Here is a 20,397-nt window from a genome sequence, read left to right on the forward strand (position 1 = left end):
ATTGACTTATTGGTTGTTTTGCTAAACCTGAACTTATGATTCATTTAAATCAAAATCAGTGTTAAATGTATATTATTTGGTTGTCTTGCAGGAACTAGTGATTATATGTGAGAAAACAGTCTTTAGTCTTGGGGCAATTATACATCTAGAGAATCATAACTTTTAATTAGATCTAGGATCTTCTGTAGTCTCAATTTAATTTTCTTTTGCTGCATGACTGTAAAGACACCACCATTTTTCAGTTCAGATACTTCAGGAAAATCTCATACCTGTTTTCTTTGGAAGATAACAACTATGAGTAGTCAGTCAAGAATGCATTGGTAAGAACTGGTGGATTTTCGCATATAAGGAAAGCATTTCACCTCTTCTAGAGACCATGTTGCATCAGGACCCTGGGAAGATTTCCTGGCTGCAGTGATGGGCAACACTAATGAAATTACTAAGTTAAGGTGATACCAAATCTACAAAGAAGAAAAAATCATTTTATTAGGCATGTAAGGGAAGGCAACTTCCTTATATTAATTCAAATATCAATAGCATTTGGTATATTCTCTCTCTTAGTATTTTCTTATGGTTTGCTTAAAATTATTTCTGACATTCATACGATTTTTCAAACATATTATAAGGTTCTATATCTTTGAGTAACAATTGTTTATATCATTTTACATTGGATTAAAATTGTGATTGAGAATTGTTAACTGACATTGTCTTGTACACTAACATAAGATATTCCTAAAATGCATGCCATTTTTAGACTTGTCTTTTAAAATTGCTTTCCTTTTAAAGAAATATATTCTATAACTTTTGTCATATCTGTAAAAGTGAGCAAATATGGGTATACTTTACTTAAAGACCAAAAATCTTATATTGTAAAAATTGAAGGTTATCAATATTTTTAATCTAATCCTTCCATTTTAGTGGAAGGAAGGAATGTATCTGACACAGATACATTCTGTGTCAGATAATTACTGAATCTTGGAGTTATTAGAGCAAAATTGGTGAATATTACTTATGTTTTATTTTTAGAAAACAAAGCTTTTTCTCAATATCTGAAATCAGTTATGTGAACTTTAATTTTTTCTACTAAGTATTTGATAGAATTGATATAATAATTTTATTGTAATACATTACCATTTTACTAGACCTTGAGTTGAAAAGTAAAAATTATTATATTGTTAAATATTAGCTTAGTATGCATGATTAACTGACAGCTTGATATTATAGCAATTATAAGAGTAACAACAAAATTATTACAGAAAGTTCCATCTCAGATTTTCAAGTATAATTATTTCTGTTGTTAAGTAGGTTTTACTACCTCCCCCTGTACTGAAATAGGAACTCATTAGTGAGAAGTTTGCAGTGATTAATTAGAAACCTGATGAAAAACATCTTTTGAAGATAGCTAAATTAGGCTTTTCATTTTTCCCCTAGATAGAATTTTATACTAATTGGCTTTTTTTCCTATTCGGTGGCAATTTGTGGTTTGGGAAGTTACTGTTCTTGCTTTAATACCATTCATCTTCAGAGATGAAAAGAAAAGTACAGTTTGATTTTTTTTATATATTTATTTTATGTGGATTAGACCCACTCAATCTAATGACGTATTAATTTGGTCAAAAATCTGAGAGCATAGAATGACCAGCAATCCTTAGAAAATCATGAGGTCATTTACTGGAACAGGGTCTTTAGTGACATAAGTAACAAAGCTAAAGAAATAAGGTGACCAGCAAGTAGGTGACAGATAAATAGATACATAGATGATGATTAGATAGACGGGTGCATGATAGAGGGGTAGACAGAGGATAACTAGTTAGATGATTTATTGATAGATTAGATGATAGATACATCTCTTCACTTCCTATATCTAGTTACTAACTAGAGACATTTCAGTTGCTTGATTTTTTCATCACTAGTCTGAAATTAAATTGAGATATCTTTCAAAATATCATCAGGCTCTTATTTTCGGTGTTTGGTGGCATGACAGTAGACTCACTAAACTAAATGAACAACACATTATAAAAATGAATTCTGTGTTTTCCCTTATAGGAAGCAGAAAGTTTTGAATGACATGGCTAACTTGCAGTATCATTTCAGTTATGGAAAGGATGATTATAAAGATCAACTAGCCCCCAAAGCTCAAATATATTTTGGGTTTCCTTTCAACTTACAATATTATGCAAACATGAACCATACACAACTGATTTGATAGTATTGCAAAAACAAAAGGGTAAAAATAAGGTTCAACCATTTTGGGAGAGAAGAAATGAGTTTATTAACTGGATAAGATATTATATTTCAAACTCACTTGTTCCAATACTTAAAATAATTTATCTTTCTAAATTTTTAATTTGATATAGTCTTGACAAAACTTTCAAGGTAAAATATATGTTCTACTACAACAGAGAGATAGGGACTCAGATTATACATCTTATTTAATCTTCATTATCCCCCTCAGCTCTCTAGAATAACTAGTGTAATGAGGAAACACAAAATTAAGAATTATAAGTAGATTGTATTTTTTTAAAGATTATTTATTTATGCATTACAAGAGCTGGGGTACAGGCCAGCAGTGTGGGGGGGTGAGAGGATTCACCAGAGACAGAGTGGGGAGCAGAACAGGCAGATGGACTGAAATACATTGCTGAGGGGAGCAGCAGGCAATATAAGTAGGTTGTATTATGTGGACCTGATCTTGTTATCCAAAATAAACTGGTATCTTATTGAGAATTCCCACATAAGATATCAGGTTGGGAATTTTTTTTTTTTAAGATTTATTTATTTATACAAGAACAGGGTACAGGCCAGATGCGCGGGAGGGTAAGAGGATTCACCAGAGACAGAGTGGGGAGCAGAACAGGCAGACTGACTGAAACACACTGCTGAGGAGAGCAGCGGGCAAAACAGAAGAGGTCTGCTGCACCATTTGGGACCCTCGCTGGCCGGCTGGGATCGAACCGGTACTGCAGAGGCTGCAGACAGCTTCACAGCACTGCGCTCAACTACCTGAGCCACCAGAGGAGGGCCAGGTTGGAAAATTTTGATGACAAATATCTCATGATTAAGTGTGATCAGGAAGTAACCTGGGTAAGTCAGGAACTATTCTGTATCTTGACTTGTCTCTGTAAATTTGAGACTTTAAATGACTTGTAAGGATATAAGATAATATCCTGCCAGGACTAAGTTTTATACTTTCTCTAATTATGGAGGAAACCAATTGAGCAACTCCAGGAAGTCAAAATTGTTGCTCAGTTTTTCATTTTTAAGTCTCTTTTCCATCCACTGAAAAATCTTTGTGTTAGAATAATTATTGTCAGATAAATATTAAAAATGTTAAATTTCATATAAATATGTTATTGAAACTGGGGTCCCAAGCGTGGACTTCAGGGTACAACTGGCATTTTCCAAATGCCACCTAGGCAGCCGGAATTGTTTGGAAAAGTGGTGGTTTTCCAGGACTGCACTGAAAGTTGCTGCCTCTGGGCAGCCCCTCCCTTGGGTACCAGACAGGTTAAAACGGTCCGATCAGGCAGGTATCGGCTAGGGTGGAAGGCCCTGTAAGAGGATATAAGGCAGGGCAGGAGCTAGCTTGGGACTCTCCGATGCCCAGAATCCCAGACTCTATTTTTCTGGTCTCCAAAGAAAGAAGCTTCTAATTGCCAACCTCTGAAGAGAGAAAACAAAGCTCTTCACAGAGACTTGGCAGCCGTACCTGCCTCTGGTCCTGCCACTGCCCGCCCCCCCCACCGTCCCCAAAATCAGGACCAAAGGCCTCCTAGCCTGGTGTCTCAAGGAGCTATTTATCTGATTGTCTGACATTGCCTTCCAGTGCCACTGCCTCCATCCCTGTCTGGTTCATCTAGCAAGATGTGTTGTCCATCCTGACCTTCAGGCTGCGACTGTGACTGCTGTGGTGTCATCATAATTGCCCTGCCTGTGAGCACCTCCAGCTGTGGTGAGTTGGATCCTGGCCCCCTGCTTGCTGGCCTCTAGTTTCAGGCTCTCTTTGGCAGGACGGTGCCATCTTGAACGAGCAGCCTTTTCTTTGGACTTATGGACACTGTGGACACTACCTGAAGTGAGATAGTCGGTCATCTGTGCCCTTAGAAATTTTGTTTCCCCTGTTTGTTGTTCCCTGAGCCTGAATGCTCTTTCAATTTTGTGTGTGGAATTGAAAATCTGTCCTCTATTGAGTACTGTCCTTGAATGACTATACCATACCCCTAAAGGCCTGTTTCAATTGGCAGCCATGAAGTCTTTGGATATCCATATTTGACCAGTCCAAGGTTCCTCTCCTTGCATTGTTCACCTTAAAGCACAGAGCAGTTGCAAGATGCCTGGTAGGAACTGATTTAGGGGGAAAAAATTTAAACTAATAATGTTTTCAAATGTTAAAGAGGGTGATTCTGCTTCCCAGCCATCCCCTGCCACTTCTTGCTTTTCCTAACATACATTCTGGATTAACAAGTACTATAAAGTCTTCTATCAAGAAAGTAATGTCGGGGCCTCCCTGGTGGCAAAAGGGGGTAAGTTGTAGCACTATGAAGCTATCCATAGCCATTGCAGCACGGCAGGAGTTCGATCCCTGGCCAGCCAAGGAAATAACCCACGTGCACAGCAGACTTCTCCTGTCTCGCCTGCTGCTCCCCTCAGCAGTGTACTTCACTCAGTCCACATGTTCTGTCCCCCACTCTGTCTCTGGTGAATCTTCTCACCCCCCGCACCTCTGGCCTGTACCCCCTTCTTGTATGCATAAATAAGTAAATCTTAAAAAAAAGAAAGTTATGTCTGTATTGCTGGAGGTCATATGGGCATATAGTTGGGGCCCATATACAAATTGTCAGTTTATGTTTATGGGCGTCTTCTTAGTTATGTTGGTATGCATGTTATTTGCGCTAAAAGGAGGAAAAATTCTGTCAAGCATTTGGAAGGAGGAAAACAGGAAAATTATTTATAAGAAGTTGCTGTAACTTCCAGGGGATTTAATCAGTATGTACTCAATAAGCATTGTCCTTATCCTCAGTTTTCACAAATTTGAACATACTTTACACCTCACTATTATACTCTTTCTCTTCAAGTTTTGACGGTAGTGCCCCTTGGCATACAGTCATTGCAATCCCTCTCACAAGTATCATTCAATCAATTATCTTTGAAATTCTGTTGAGTCAAAACTAACTAGAATATTAACTTTTTCTTTCTTCCATTATATCTAACCTGCATTTCAAAGCAGCCATCATTTCTCAGTTGGATTACATTTTACTATCTCCCTACTATCACACTGTACCACCTAAATCAATTGTCAATAAAGAAAGCAAAGTGAGTGTAATATACCTCTGCTTAGTTCCCGCAATTTGTTTTCTATGTCACTTTCCAAAGCGTTCTTGGGATTACAAGATCTACAAAATTTATCTCAATGAAAAAGTCTATGAAGACTTACAAAAAAAAATTACATTCATGGTACTCTATTCTCTTGGGTACATAGAGTGATGTTTAATACAACAAAAAATATTTTGAAGTCTATTTCAAATAGATATTTTTTTCTTGGTTTTCCTAAAAACTGAACAGAAAATCATAGCTTGGAAATTAATGAGCTTTTGTTTTATTTTTTTTGTTCTTTAAGGACATTACTGTATTAAAAAGTCTTCATAAATGTTACCTACAAACTATATACTTAACTTGCTAAAGAAAAATGTCAAGGCATGTTTGCTATAGGGTCTGGAGGCATTATAAGAAATCTTTAAATTTGGATATATGATTATTTATTTGTACTACATAGTAGTCAAAAATATTACAGAATATTATACGCAAATCAGCACTGATTAACAATAAGCCTAAAGCATCTGGACATCTTGCCTGAGCATGCACATGGAAAACCACTCATCATAACCACATGTGCTAATCAGAGAACTTGGATATAAATAGGCTCTGAAATCTGCTGCTGGTTAATGTGCTGACCGAAAGCACCTTGACAGATAAATCACGTTAAAACATAATCAAGAATGCTGGTGTATTCTCTGAAAGCTAGTGGTAAAGAAATATGAGAATAACCTCAGGAGAAAGATGACCCGGGAGAACAAGGACTTGAGCCAAGATGTTGAGTGCTTGCCTTATAAAGCTGTCTGTAATATGTGTAGTAGAGGAACTTAGGGATGGCAAATTGGATGGAAGGTAAGCCTGAGACTTTTGTCTCAAACCCATTTCTAATCACCCTGCATGTGACATGCTGTTTACTACTAGAATAATGGAGATTCTATGGCATGGGCTCAGTGTTTCCTCTCTCGGTTGGTCTCAGACCATTTTTGTCACCATTGTTATGATCAGTTCAAGGAGTTAACTGTTGTGCTAAACACATTACAAGAATTTTATTTAACCTTCGTTTTAACCTTATGGGGTAAGTTTTATTATTAGGGTTAATGGAGGTTAAACAACTTACTCAGCGGAAGGGACGTTTCCAGGGAGCCAACACTCATGTATCACATCCTTAAGTTCTCTTGACCATTAGTTCATATTCTTCACTTGGAAAATCTGGAGAAACCCAGAAAAAAGGAACTAGGGAGCAAAGGAAGAAGTTTTTGGTCTTTGGTGGGGCGCCTCCCTGACGGGATTGAACTCGTGCTGCAGTGGCTGCAGATAGCTTCGCAGGCTGCGTCTTAGCCCCTTGAGCCACCAGGGAAGCCCTGCTATTTTTTGCTTTTAGACAGGTGTTTTCTGTATGTGTTTCCATATGATGAAAATATATGTCCTCAAGTCTCCTCCAATGGCCTGGTTATATAAGAGACTAACATTCAATTGTTATGAAGAAATAGTCATGCTTTACTGTGGATACAGAGTATGAAGTGGAGGCAAGAAGTCATTAATAGAAGAAAGGTATGGGGTTCTGGATAGAGGAGTAAGAGCGTGAGGATGAATTTCGGGTGAACAAAAGATAACGAGAGCTCTCCCTCACTTACATTGCCAATATCCACTCTCCATTCTAATCTGTTTCAGTGAAGAATAAGAGATTAATGGGCCTCCCCTGGTGACGCAGCCTCTGCAGCACCGGTTCATTCCCTGGCCACCGGCGAGGGTCCCACAAAAAAAAAAAAAAAAAAAAAAAAAAGAAAAAGAATAAGATTAATGATCTATCTTGATGATTCAGAGGCATCAAGATTCAAAGAACCCAAAGTGCTGAAGCAAACAAACAAAAGCACCACATTATGATGGAAGATATTTTAAATTAAGGTGGATTCCTTATGCACCCTCAGTCTTATTTTCTCTTTTGCCATTTCTTAGCCAATGCTCATCTGAGGAGAAAAGACTGAAATCTATTTTGATGTCCACTCCCTAAACTAGTACTACAATTGTGGGGACAGATAATCCTAATTTGGCCAAAATCAAAAAGTTCCCTCTGCAGGCAAAATTTATGTCATCATTCGAGATACATGCAGTACAAAGGAAGATAAGAATAATAAGAAAAAGGATCGTATTTTGATGAACAACAGTAATTTTGAATAAAATATTTCTATACTTTTCTTAGGACAATAAGAGCTACATTCACAGATAAGTTGTGATGGTAAATTCAATAAATAACTGGGAGTTATTTAATTATGCACTAAATGTTGCTCTGAAATTTTTTTTAGGTGTAATTAATATTTACAATCAGTGGACTTAGAGTAAAGAATTACTATCCATAATATAGGTGTCTTCAAGCAATTGTTGAATTTCTTGAAGGCAAAGATACAGATGTTCCTGAGATGAAATGGGCTGAAAATAGCAATATAGAGACCATGCCTGAGTTTCCCTGCTAGTATAAAGACACATGTCCTTGGAGGAGAGAAAGAACATAAACTGGTTATAGCTTATCCACTTGTGTAGATATTTAATACTATCATCAATAAAACAAAAAACTGGACTTTGCAATATGAAAAATGTCAAAACCTGAAAAACATTTGCTTTGTCTGCATAATTTTAAGTAACCAGTGAAAATTAAGTCATAAACTTAAAGAAGAAGATGACTGACATTTTTATATAATGTAAAAACATTGTAAACTTGACCAAACTTCAAATTTAAGAGACTGGACTTCCATGTATTTAAAATGGGAAGTAGGTATCAGGCCAGATTTTAAAAGAAAGTTGAACTGATCATGATTTTTTTTTTTAACTGGACCAATGCCCTAAATATTTCAATTAATGTAAAGTGTAAGAAAAAGAATAGAAATAATCTTCCTCTAATTTCATTTCACATGAGCAAGTTAATTTTCCCCAGAAATCACCTGTAGACCATATAAAAATAATTCTTTCATTTAGGAAATCCCTACCTTGTTAACAGTGTGAGAATGTAAATTTAAAGCACTTTTGAAGGGGAAAACTTTATCATAATAAAATGGTTTAATTTCCCTGAGCATGAAATATTCCCCCCAAGGAATATATCTATTAATGGCATGCTATGATTAATTAATTGGTTCTGGGAACTATTATACCATATTAGTCACTATCATATTAGTGTTCCCAAGAGTGGCAAATAAATAAGACAGTGATTGCACTTCTACATGTCCAGCCATTTCCTGCCAAGACATTTTGCTGATGTGTAGCTTCTGTGCAATTTCCCACAGTGTACTTCTCAGCCGACTTAGTTCAAGCTTTGTTAGTTTAATGCTTTGAAATTACTCATGTTCTAGCAGGAAATCTTTTCCTCTCATTACTTTTTGGTGATATTATGGACAACAGTGTCCCTTGGGGAAATGACAATTGATCCCAGGAGGGTTATTTAGAGTGATGTCTTGACACCATAGCCAATGGGGGTGCGGGGGCGTTGCCAGAGGTTAGGTGCCTTCAATATCAATTTCAACCCAGCAGCATTTTCTGTAGTTGTAAATAATTCTATTTCATCTCTAGTGAGGTAATGCTGTCAAATTAAAGAGGTGTTCAAAACTCATAACACAGTTTTGCTTTATCATTATTACATGTACTGTTTGATTGGTGTGATATATTTTCTTGCATGAATGAGCATCAGTTAAAGGAGATGGACGTTTATAGGAAATTTATTCAACTAGAGAGACTTTCAATTTTTTACATGTCACCCATCTGTTCGTACTGCAATGATATTTTAGGGATTTGGTTGAAGTACCAGTATTTTACTGTACTGAAACTATTCACTTAAAATATTAAAGCATAACTTTAATATCATATGCCTGGTAAAATTTTAAAGATGTGCAAATATAGCAATATTCCCAAGAATAACTATTATCTGTCAGCCATTTCACATACATGATTTAATTCAGATTTCCTAATAGCCCATGAACAAATCATATATTGTTGTAAAGGTAACTGATTTTCATATTTATAAATAAATTTTCCTAAATGCACATCTCTTAAGTTTATGATCTGAGTTATCTGACACAAAATAATCATTCTTTATGACATGTTGGTTGTTCACTTTCAAACATGGAGTAACTGTAATGATCTTCACCTGCATTCCAACCACCAACGTGACTGTCACCTTTGTTCTCAGATCTATCTTGAGAACAAAAGAAATGATCTAATGAGCTTTTTAGTTTGGCAGCCATTGATGTATATGAAGTGAATTGTGTCATCCCAACCTCTGTTCTTTTCCATTTTCAGTGGTTATTATTGAAGAGTCGGCTGAAATTCGCAATTCCTTCCAGTATGCTAAAACCACTTCAGGCAATGGTCATCTTGTTATACAGTTACCAAAACTGAAAAATATACATAAGATATAATCTGACCATATCTCCAAAGCTATTAAGGTTTTTAAAGAGTACTTATATAAATGGGACATTAGTTTGCATCCATCCTGTATTTTTGACTCATTGATTCACCTAGCCTGCATAACTTTTTCTTTATTTCAGTCATTTTATTTTTTAATTTAAAAAAATTACCTAATTTAGTTATATATATTTTACATCTTTGTTCATTTTTGTACAGTGTTTTGTTTTCTCCTCTCAGGTGTAGTCCCAATATAATTCCCACCACCAATTCACCTCTGCACCATCACCACAGTTTCTTGTACTCTTCCCTCTCCAGTTTATATCCTTCTCCCTCCCCCTCCCCTGCAGAATGTCTCTGATTTATAGTTGCTATTTATTTATTTCTTTATTTATTTATTTTTTCCCTGGTCCCTTATTTGGGTTCCCTATATCCTTCCTACAAGTGAAACCATCTGATATTTTTTTTTTTCCTTCTGCTTATTTCACTGAGCATGATCCATTCTGGCTCCATCCATGTTGCTGCAAATGGCATGAGTTTATCTTTTTTGATTGCTGAATAATATTCCATTGTTATTGTATATGTGCCACATCTTCTTGATCTAGTCATCTATTTTGGAGCATTTGCATTGTTTCCAGGTTTTACCTATTGTAAATAGTGCTGCAATAAACAGGTGTTCTTTTGAATCAATGTTTTTGTGTCCTTTGGGTAGATCCCTAAGAGTAGAATTGCTGGGACATATGGTAGCTCCATTTTCAGTAGACTGAGGAACCTCCAGACAGCTTTCCATAGTGGTTGGTCCAGTTTGCACTCCCACCAGTAATGTTGGAGAGTTCCTTTTTTCACCACATCCTCGCCCACATTTGTTGTTGCTAGTTTTTTTTAATATGTGTCATTCTTACTGATGTAAGGTGGTATCTCCTTACATTGTGGTATCTCCTTACATTGTGGTATCTCCTTACATTGTGGTTTTGATTTGCATTTCTCTGATTATAAGGGATTTTGAACGTTTTTCATATACCTGTTGGCCATTTACATTTCCTCTTTGGAGAAATGTCTTTTTAGCTCTTCTGCCCATTTTTTGAATGGATTGTTTCCTTCGTTTTTGCATAGCACTTTATTTTTCTATAGTATATCTCATATGCATGCCTTTAATCTGTGAAAATATAATGACAGTAGCAGTTTATACATTGTGAGACAATGACATTCAGGTCACAATTTTCTACAAATAAATTTAGGGGTTCTTTTGCCAATATATTCAGCATTCAGTGAATAAATTGAAAATGTTAACATATATAGACAATTAATCTCATTTTGTGTTTCATATTAGGCAATATTTGCTAGTTGGCAGCTTTGCTTTTTCATTGACTAATAAGTTAATTTGATCATAAGTACAAATATGCCCTCTCCTTCCTGGATAAGATTCTTAAGGTTGGTAGCATAAATATTAGTCAATAAGCAACACAAATTTACTTAAATGGTTCTTTTCTACTTTATGTAGCTGAACTCCTTTATAAATATTGTAATTATACTAAAGGGAACATTGATGTTTTCTTTTGCTTTACTTGTTTTGAGTAGGGAGATAATTTTTAAGTAAAGTTGTGTTAAAAATAACGTGAAGAATACTGTAAACAACAGCAGCATTAAGATATATTTGATTCTTTGTGCTTTGTATTAAATAAAATTTGGTACTATAAGAAATTAAGTAAATTTAATTTAAGTGAATGAATGAGTCAATCTCAGTTTGGATCCATTTATTTTATTGTTGATCCTGCTGATTCTCATCAACCAAACAAATAATGGTTAAAAATTCTTAAGTTATTATTTAAAAACATTCAGAGTTTGAAGTCTGGGAGTGTGATGCCTCCATTCCCTTCTTTTTTTTTCAGGAGAGCTTTGGCTATTCGGGGTTTTTTGTGATTCCATATGAATTTCATCAATAATTGTTCTATTTCTTTGAAGAATGACATTGAAATTTTGATTGGAATAGCATTGAATCTGTAGATTGCTTTTGGTAGGATGGCCATTTTAATAATGCATGGTATTGGAACAAGAACAGACATACAGACCAATGGAATCAAATAGAAAATCCAGAAATAAACCCACAGGTTTATGGTCAACTAATATTTGACAAAGGAGCAAAGACTATGCATTGGAGCAAAGAAAGTTTGTTCAATAAATGGTGCTGGGAAAACTGGGTCGCTACATGCAAAAGAATGAAGCTTGACCACTACCTCACACCATATACAAAAATCAACTCAAAATGGATTAAAGAACTAGACATAAGACCTGAAACCATAAAATACATAGAAGGAAATATAGGCGAAACACTACATGATTTGCATATCAAAGACATCTTTACAGACACTTCACCCAAAGAAGTGATAGTGAAGGCAAAGATCAACAGCTGGGACTACATCAGATTAAAGAGCTTCTGCACAGCAAAAGAGACAATAACAAAAACAAAGAGAAACCCCACCAACTGGGAGAACATTTTTGCACCCAACACTAATGATAAAGGACTGATCACAAAAATCTGCAAAGAGCTGATGAGACTCAACAACAACAAAGAAAATAATCCAGTCAAGAAATGGACAGAGGAGCTAAAAAGAAACTTCTCTGAAGAGGAAATGCGAATGGCCAACAGGCATATGAAAAAATGTTCAACATCACTTGCAATCAGGGAAATGCAAATCAAAACTACCATGAGATACCATCTTACACCAGTGAGAATGGCACATATTAAAAAAACTAGCAACAACAAATGTTGGCGAGTGTGTGGAGAAAAAGGAACTCTTCTGCACTGTTGGTGGGAGTGCAAACTGGTCCAACCACTATGGAGAGCTGTGTGGAGATTTCTGGACCTACTAAACATAGAGCTTCCACAGGATCCAGCAATTCCACTCCTAGGTATTTACCCAAAGAACACAGAAACATCAATTCCAAAGAACACCTGCACCCCTATGTTTATAGCAGCACTATTTACAATAGCTAAGCTTTGGAAACAGCCCAAATGCCCAAAAATAGATGACTGGATCAAGAAGATGTGGTACATATATACCATGGAATATTACTCAGCATTCAAAAAAGATAAACACATGCAATTTGCAGCAACATGGATGGCGCTGGAAGGGATCATGCTCAGTGAAATAAGCCAAAAAGAAAAAGAAAAATACCGGATGGTCTCACTCATAGCAGGAATCTAGAATACTTAAATAAGGGACCAGGAAATTGAATAACTATAAGAAAGTGAAAATCAAAATCAACAAAAACTATGAACCAGAGACACTTTTTGGGGGGTGGGGGGCAGGAGGGGAGGGATTGGGGTCAGAATGGGGGGATTGCAATTGTATGGGGAATATAAAAATAAAATTTATTAATTAAAAAAATAAAAAAAATTAAAAAAATGCATATTCCTAAAAAAAAAAAATAAAAAATAAAAACATTCAGATCAAATAGTGCACTATCTAACCATTGCAGTTAATCCCTTGTGGGGAAATTTCAAAGATAATTATAATATTAAGTAACTAATTAAAATGTAAATAACCTACATGTAAATATCTGTTGGTATAACATTCTCTGATTTAAATGTACTCACCCAGTAGAACAAGCTATTAATAAACTAATACCTTACCTCCATTGATTGTCAACATGTGCAAATAAATGCTGTTGATTGGCACTTTGTATTTACTAATTCTGAGTAAGATATGTTCTTCTACTAAATAACATTAATTATCTAAATTTAGGTAAATTTAAATTTCAATTAAATGACTAACCATAACAAATATTAATTTATTACACATTGTTCTTGATCACTAAAATAATAAACAGGTTTTAATCTATTTTGTTAAGACCTTACTTGCTGGGGTGTTCTTGCAGGCTCTCAGTGATGTCCTAAAAAGTGAACACATCGATACCAGTGAAATAAATATTGGTTAATATATATGAAGCCAAAAAAAACCCTAAATAAAACTAAGCATCTGAATACATGCACCATCAATTACAATAGATATTATTTCTATAATGCATATATTTACTTTCTAACTCTTCTCTCCAGGTATGACCATGAACTGTCCACAAAGTGTCTGTGCATCTTTAAATACAGCAAAACTTATGATTCATGAATAGGAGAATCAATATTCATCTTATCATTTAAGAGTCTTCTTGCATAGTGAAGAAAGATATATTCATGAATGATAGGTCATAAACCAATTACAAATGATAAATAAATGTATTAAAATGTGTCCTATACAGTATATTTTAAAATCAAACTCACCTATGCTTGTATGATACAAAGATTTATTTATAGTGAAGAGACTTTTTTTTTTAATCTGTTTCTTTCTTTCCCAACTCATGTCATTTTAATTTTATATTTTCTCAGGGACTGAGTATGCTGCTAGTATTTACATTAGGAAAATACATTAAAAATGAAAAAAATAGACTAATTGAAAATTATTTAATCTTTATACATTTTACAATTTGAAAGTCCATATTTAATTTGAATATGTATATATAACTTTTTTATTGAAGCAACATAGCTTTATAACATTGTATTAGTTTCAAGTATTCTATTAAAGAGATCAAACATGCTGGCTGTCATAATTTTATGTGAAAAATTAAAAGCAAAGGAAACCTATTTGTATAGATAGTGGTTTTGAGAAAACTGACATATTCAAAATATGCAAAAAGTTATATTTTTGGTGTTCTTTAATCTGATTACATTGCCATACCCTACATAGAGTATTTATTAGTTGTTTATTGAGTTTATAAGTCACAGTGCAAAAAAAAATATTTCTTTCCCTTCAAGATAGAATTCTAGGCAGAATTTCCATGGATGTTAGTAAAATAGGAAGCAAATTTAGATAACAGCCTCTAAATGAATTTTCTAGATGCCTGCATCCCAAATGATGGCTACTGCGTATGTTGCAAAGTTACTATAAGAATGTGTAAGTAAAAAAAAATGTGTATCTGATTTCCCACTATGTCAAATAAGGATAACAATACCTCCTCCACTTGACTCCAAACACTGTAATATGAATACTGGAAGATTATGCAGGTAAGGTGTCTTTAAAAATATAAGGTGAATATAAAGGAATAAAATCTAATATAAATATTTTTCCTCTTATAAAAACTAGGGATCTATACCAAGCAGAATGGGTTTATTAGTTTTCTAAAAGAAAAATAAATGTCCATGTCCAAATGACCAAAAATCAATTCATATACAAATGAGCAAGAAAAAAATTGAAAATGCATTACAATATTTGGTAAGCAAACTTAGAAAACATGGGGTCCTGGGACTCCCTGGTGGCAGAGGGGTTAAGTCTCAGCACTATCACCACTATCTACTGCCTGAGTTTGATCCCTGACTGAGGAGCTGACCAAAACGATGTAGCAGACCTCTCCTGTCTCACCTGCTGCTCTCCTCAGCAGTATATTTCAGTAGATCCACCTGTTCTGCTCCCCACTCAGTCTCTGGTGAATCCTCTCACCCCTGCACTTCTGTGCAGTTCTTCTACTAATAACTAATAAATAATTCTTAAAAAAATAGAAAATTTGGGGTCCTTTATTCCCCTGACCCTAGATTCCATTTTTTCTGATCACTCAAATGAAATTTTATTGCATTTAATTCATTCTACTCTCAGAGTTCAAGGTTTTATCTATCTTAAAAGAGATAATATATGTAATTTATATATGACTATTCCTACCAAATGTTGATAAATTGATACAAATTAGGTGGCAATGGTAGTCATAGTGAAACCAGGCCCTGCATCATGTACTGTGGGCCAAGACCTGCCCAAGCAGCTGGAGCCTTTGGAAAAGCATGGAGGTTTTCGATCCCTGTGCCAAAAGTTGCTGCCTATGGCAGTTCCTCCCTCAGGCTCCATCTGGGTTAAAATGGCCCAGCAAAGCAGGTGTCAACTAGAAAGGTCAGGGCAAGGATAAGGTGGAAAAGAACTTAAGACTCCCAGACTCCCAGACACTGCAGACTCTGTTTCTGGCCTGCAAGGAAATAGAGAAGCAAGCAGCAGCATCTAGCAGTCGATCTCCAAAGAGAAGCTGAAGAGCTTCTCAGTGACTAGGTAGCTGCCCCTACCTCCAGTCCTGCCACTGCCATCTCCTGAAAAGAACACCAAAGGCCCGGGACCTGGAGTCTCAAATTGTTTATCTGACTGTCTGACACTGCCCTCAGTTGCTGCTGCCTCTGTTGCTGTCTGGTCCAGCGTCTGGGGCTGTCCATCCCGGCCTTCAAACTGTGGCTCCTGGCTGATGTGATGTCCTCTCAGCCCCGCCTGGGAGCACCTCCAGTTGCGGTGAGTTGTTCCCTGGCCCACTGCTGTAGGCCATGAGCTTCAGGCCCTGGTAGATGGGTTGGTGCTTTCTTGAGTGAGCAACCTTTTGTTTGGAATTCTACACACTGGACACTATCTGTGGTGAGAAAATTTCGTTTTTCCTGTGTGTTAAATAAACCTTATTGTTGTTGCTCCCTGAGCCTGAGTGCTCTTGCAATTGTGCAAATGGGTGAAAACCCACCGATAGTGGCCTGTCCTCTCTCGGGCACTGTCCTAGGATGGCAGTAGCCCTCTGTAGCCCTCTTTCTTTCTTTCTTTCTTTCTTTCTTTCTTTCTTTCTCTTTTTTAAGATTTATTTATTTATGCATACAAGAGCTGGGTTATAGCCAGAGATGCAGGGGTTGAGGAATGGTGGTGGTGAGAGGATTCGCCAGAGACAGTGGGGAGCAGAACAGGCAAATCTACTGAAATACACTGCTGAGGGGAGCAGCAGGCAAGGCAGAAAAGGTCTGCTGCGCTATATGGGTCACCTCCTTGGCTGGCCAGGGAATCAAACTTGTGCTGCAGTGGCTGGTGACGACTTGATAGCACTGTCTTTAACCCCTAAGCCACTAAGGAGACCCTGTAGCCCTCTTTCAAAAGCACCATTACCATCTCTCAATATGCAATTTCCTCTACTTACAGGTATGGATACAACTTTTCAAATGACTTCTTTTTAAAATAGTTGTATCAAAATACCTCTTCTGATTTTCCTACTTGTTTTAAAGAAACAAATTTCCTGTCTTATATTTAAATGGTTCTCACAAGAATCTGGAGACCTGAAACATCCTAGTAAATATGAATATGGCCTTTATGAATAGATAACATTTATAAAGACAGACAAACTGAAGACCAAGCACCACAGCAGGAGACTTATCTGTTGTTTGGGTCAAGATAATATATGTCTGAAGTACGAAATGTACATTTTTTATATGAATAGAGATTGATATTTAAATATAATATAGTAAGTTCTTAAATAACATGGGTTTATAAAAATATATAACTTAATTATCTTCTCATTCTGTTTTCTCTGGAAGTGTAAAAATTTGAATGGATTGTTTATATTTTCAAATATGTTCTATTTAAAATAAAATGGAAGATCTGCATTGAAATGTCTTATAAAAAAATTGGTCACACACAAAATGTTGCCTTTTATTCTGTATGAAATATTAACCAAAGTTAAATGTACATATCAAATTGATTTATATTGATGTTAATTACTTACTGATTGGAGGGGGAACTATGCCTAGCATAGGTAGTGAAACTTACATTTAAGCATTTGAATCAAACAGAACAATTCATCTGGTTGTTTTGCTGCAAACAGTGTGCTGTGTCTTCCTGCAATATCTTCAACCACATATAATACCCACCAATTTTTTGGCTTGAAAAATATCAAGTGGAAAACTGCACTGGTTACCTTTAACATGTTTTTCACTCTCCTTTGAAGTTTAACAAATACACGAAGAGATTACTTAACAAGAGGTTGTGTAAGGAGAGATGAAAAAGTCAAGGAGATACTATTTCAGAGAGTATGTGTGAGAATGCAGGTGTTATCAAAACACATTTTAAAGGTAAAACCTAGACCAATAAAAATGAAAACACTGAAATTGTGTGGTAGCCATGAGGCTGTTTCCCAGTCAGGGAACCAAATTGAAACTGCACATAACTGAGGGGTACCAAGGGACCCCTAACTGTTAAAGGGTAAAACCCATATTGTCCATTCTAAAAAGTGTCTAGCCATCCACAGGCACAAAGGCAAAGAAAACAGACTATAGTGTGTTCAAAGAGCTTTAATTGATGTGAAGTTCAAAGAGCATGGGATATGGGGGGGTTGAGGGACTGAAAGGATTTCAAGTATCAAACTCTCAATCCAATTCCAGAAAGTCATTCATCCCCTGGTGGGCAAAGGCCCAGCCAAAGAGGCTGTGCACAGAACAGCTTCCAGGTTCTGTGCAGCTTGCCAGGCATGCCAGACACTCCCAACAGGGAACCCCAAGAAAAGGGTTAGGCAGGTTTCAGAGAGCCAGGACAGAAGGATATACCCAAAATTCAGTGTTCCATCTAATCCACCATAAAGTCAAGGTGACAGTAGCCTCATTGGCCTGCCTGCCAAAGCACTGAAGCCCCAGGAACATCCTCTCCACATGACTCTCCCTTCTTCTCTCCTCACCATGTAGCTGATCCTCACTACTTCCTCTCTCCGCAGACCCCTGGTCAGTAAGTCCTGTTCATGGCAGGCTGGAGTCATCCTCGGCATCTCTCTTATGGCATCATGGACATGGGGTGGATTCTATTCAGGACATCATCTACTGGCCTGGAGCTTGTTCTCATTGTTCTTCCGACATTGGGACAGTTTCGGGAGAAACCACAAACAACAATGAGTCACGGTCTTTAGTAATAGCAGGAAAAGATTTGGTGAAAGTAGCCAAATATACACCCTTCTTAGCTATGAGATGTGAATGGACATTTGATGATACATGCTGTTAGCTTAAAACATCTGTTTCTGAATCTGAAGGGCTATTTGTCTGGCTTCCATCAATTAATGTTCCACAATTAATTGAAAGAGTCAACTAGAGGTTTCAAGCTAGAAAGCTTTATTACAGGTTGTACAATGAGAGTGGGGCAGTAACTTCCCCGAGTCGCACTGTCGGCTGAAGAGCAGCAGAAATCCTGGTTTTGTGGAACTGGTTATGAGGGCAGGGGAGCGAGGAGCAGCTGTGCAGTGTGTTCTCATCTGGGCTAAACTGGGGCATGCACAAATGGATTACATGCGTCTTCATACAGGGCAGTTTCATTAGCAGCTTAAGTCCCTACCCAGGAGTGTGTGTTGTTGCATATAAAAGACCCCTGATTCCCCTTAAGCTCAGGTCCTCTGCTACCTGTGTCTGCATTGCCAGCATGTTCCACCAGTTCTGGAGCCTTTGCTCCAAAGCAGGACATTTCTGCCTAGTGGAGGCTCTGGTTCTCATTGTTGATTGGTTGGACCCCGGCATTGTGAACCCCAAGGCTCAATAACAGAAAGGCCGGGTAAACAAGGTCTAGGAACAAGGGTCCTGTAACAAATCCTGCAAGAAACCAGTCAGGTGAAGTTATAAAATAATCACTGAGGTGATTTAAGAAATAGGGCAGAATCTGTAACCGAGAGCAACAGAGGACAGATTGAATAAGGTACAGCTTATTAAATTATCCAGTGCCAGACAAACAGAAGAAATGAGGAAGATAAGTCTAGCATTGAGTTTTAAAGTGGCAAGATGATTATTATCTTTATTATTATTAAAAACCTAACATTGCCAGGCACTTCACAGATATTATCAATAATCTTCATACATATTTCATACATACATAATGCACACAAACATGTATACACACAGCTCATGGAGTTTTAGTTTTCTTATTTGTAAGGAGGAACTTGAGATTCATGGAGAGTATACAGGGTTAATGATCATGCCAATGACAGGTATTAGCTTTTGAATTTAGACCCAGGGCATCTACACCCAATTTTTTTTTTTTTAAGATTTTTTTTTATTTATTTATTTAAACAAGCACTGGGTACAGTCAGAAGCGTGGGAGGGTGAGAGAATTCACCAGAGCCAGAGCGGGGAGCAGAGCAGGCAGAGAGACCGAAGTACACTGCTGAGAGGAGCAGCGGGCAGCAGGAGAGGTCTGCACACCATGTGGGACCCTCATCCGGTGGCCGGGGAGCAGCCGGGGATCAAACTGGCGCTGCAGTGGCTGCGGGCAGCTTCACAACCCAGCACTCAACCGCTGCACCACCGGGGAGGCCCTACACACAATGTTTTAATTTCTTTCAACTACTCCCTACTATAGATCATGAACAAGACAGTGCATCACAATGAATGGAGACTCTCATCATATGAACATACTAATATATAATCAGGCAGCATCATTTTCAAATTTGGGTTATTCTTTTAGGTATGCCAGGTATTAAGACCATTTATATCCATTCAAAATTTCTGTCTTCAAATGCTTTTAATGGCTAACAGGGAAAACAAAATGAAGCAATGCGTCCAGGGTTCAATGTCTTCAAAAATTTATTTAAGATAAACAGATACAATGAAATAATAGACCCTTGATTAAAAAAAGCATAGCAGTGAAGGTTTAATCATAAAGGTAGAACCACTATGAAGGTTCATGTTTGCATATGTGTGTGTATACATGTATGCATAATTATGTAAGATAAATTATATGTTTTCCCTAACCCACTCATAGGACTGCATACAGAGATATGGATTTTTTATGAAACTGTTGTTTCTATGCAACATGTGTGGTTCATAAGAAAATATTCAGGAAAATGCAGGAAGCGAGTGGAAATGGTACCCTGAAAGGGTAGAATCCGGGAGAAAAG

This window comes from Talpa occidentalis, unplaced genomic scaffold (genome assembly GCF_014898055.3).
Source record: "Talpa occidentalis isolate TD23 unplaced genomic scaffold, MPIMG_talOcc4v2.1 talOcc4.8, whole genome shotgun sequence".
Taxonomy (NCBI): Eukaryota; Metazoa; Chordata; class Mammalia; order Eulipotyphla; family Talpidae; genus Talpa; species Talpa occidentalis.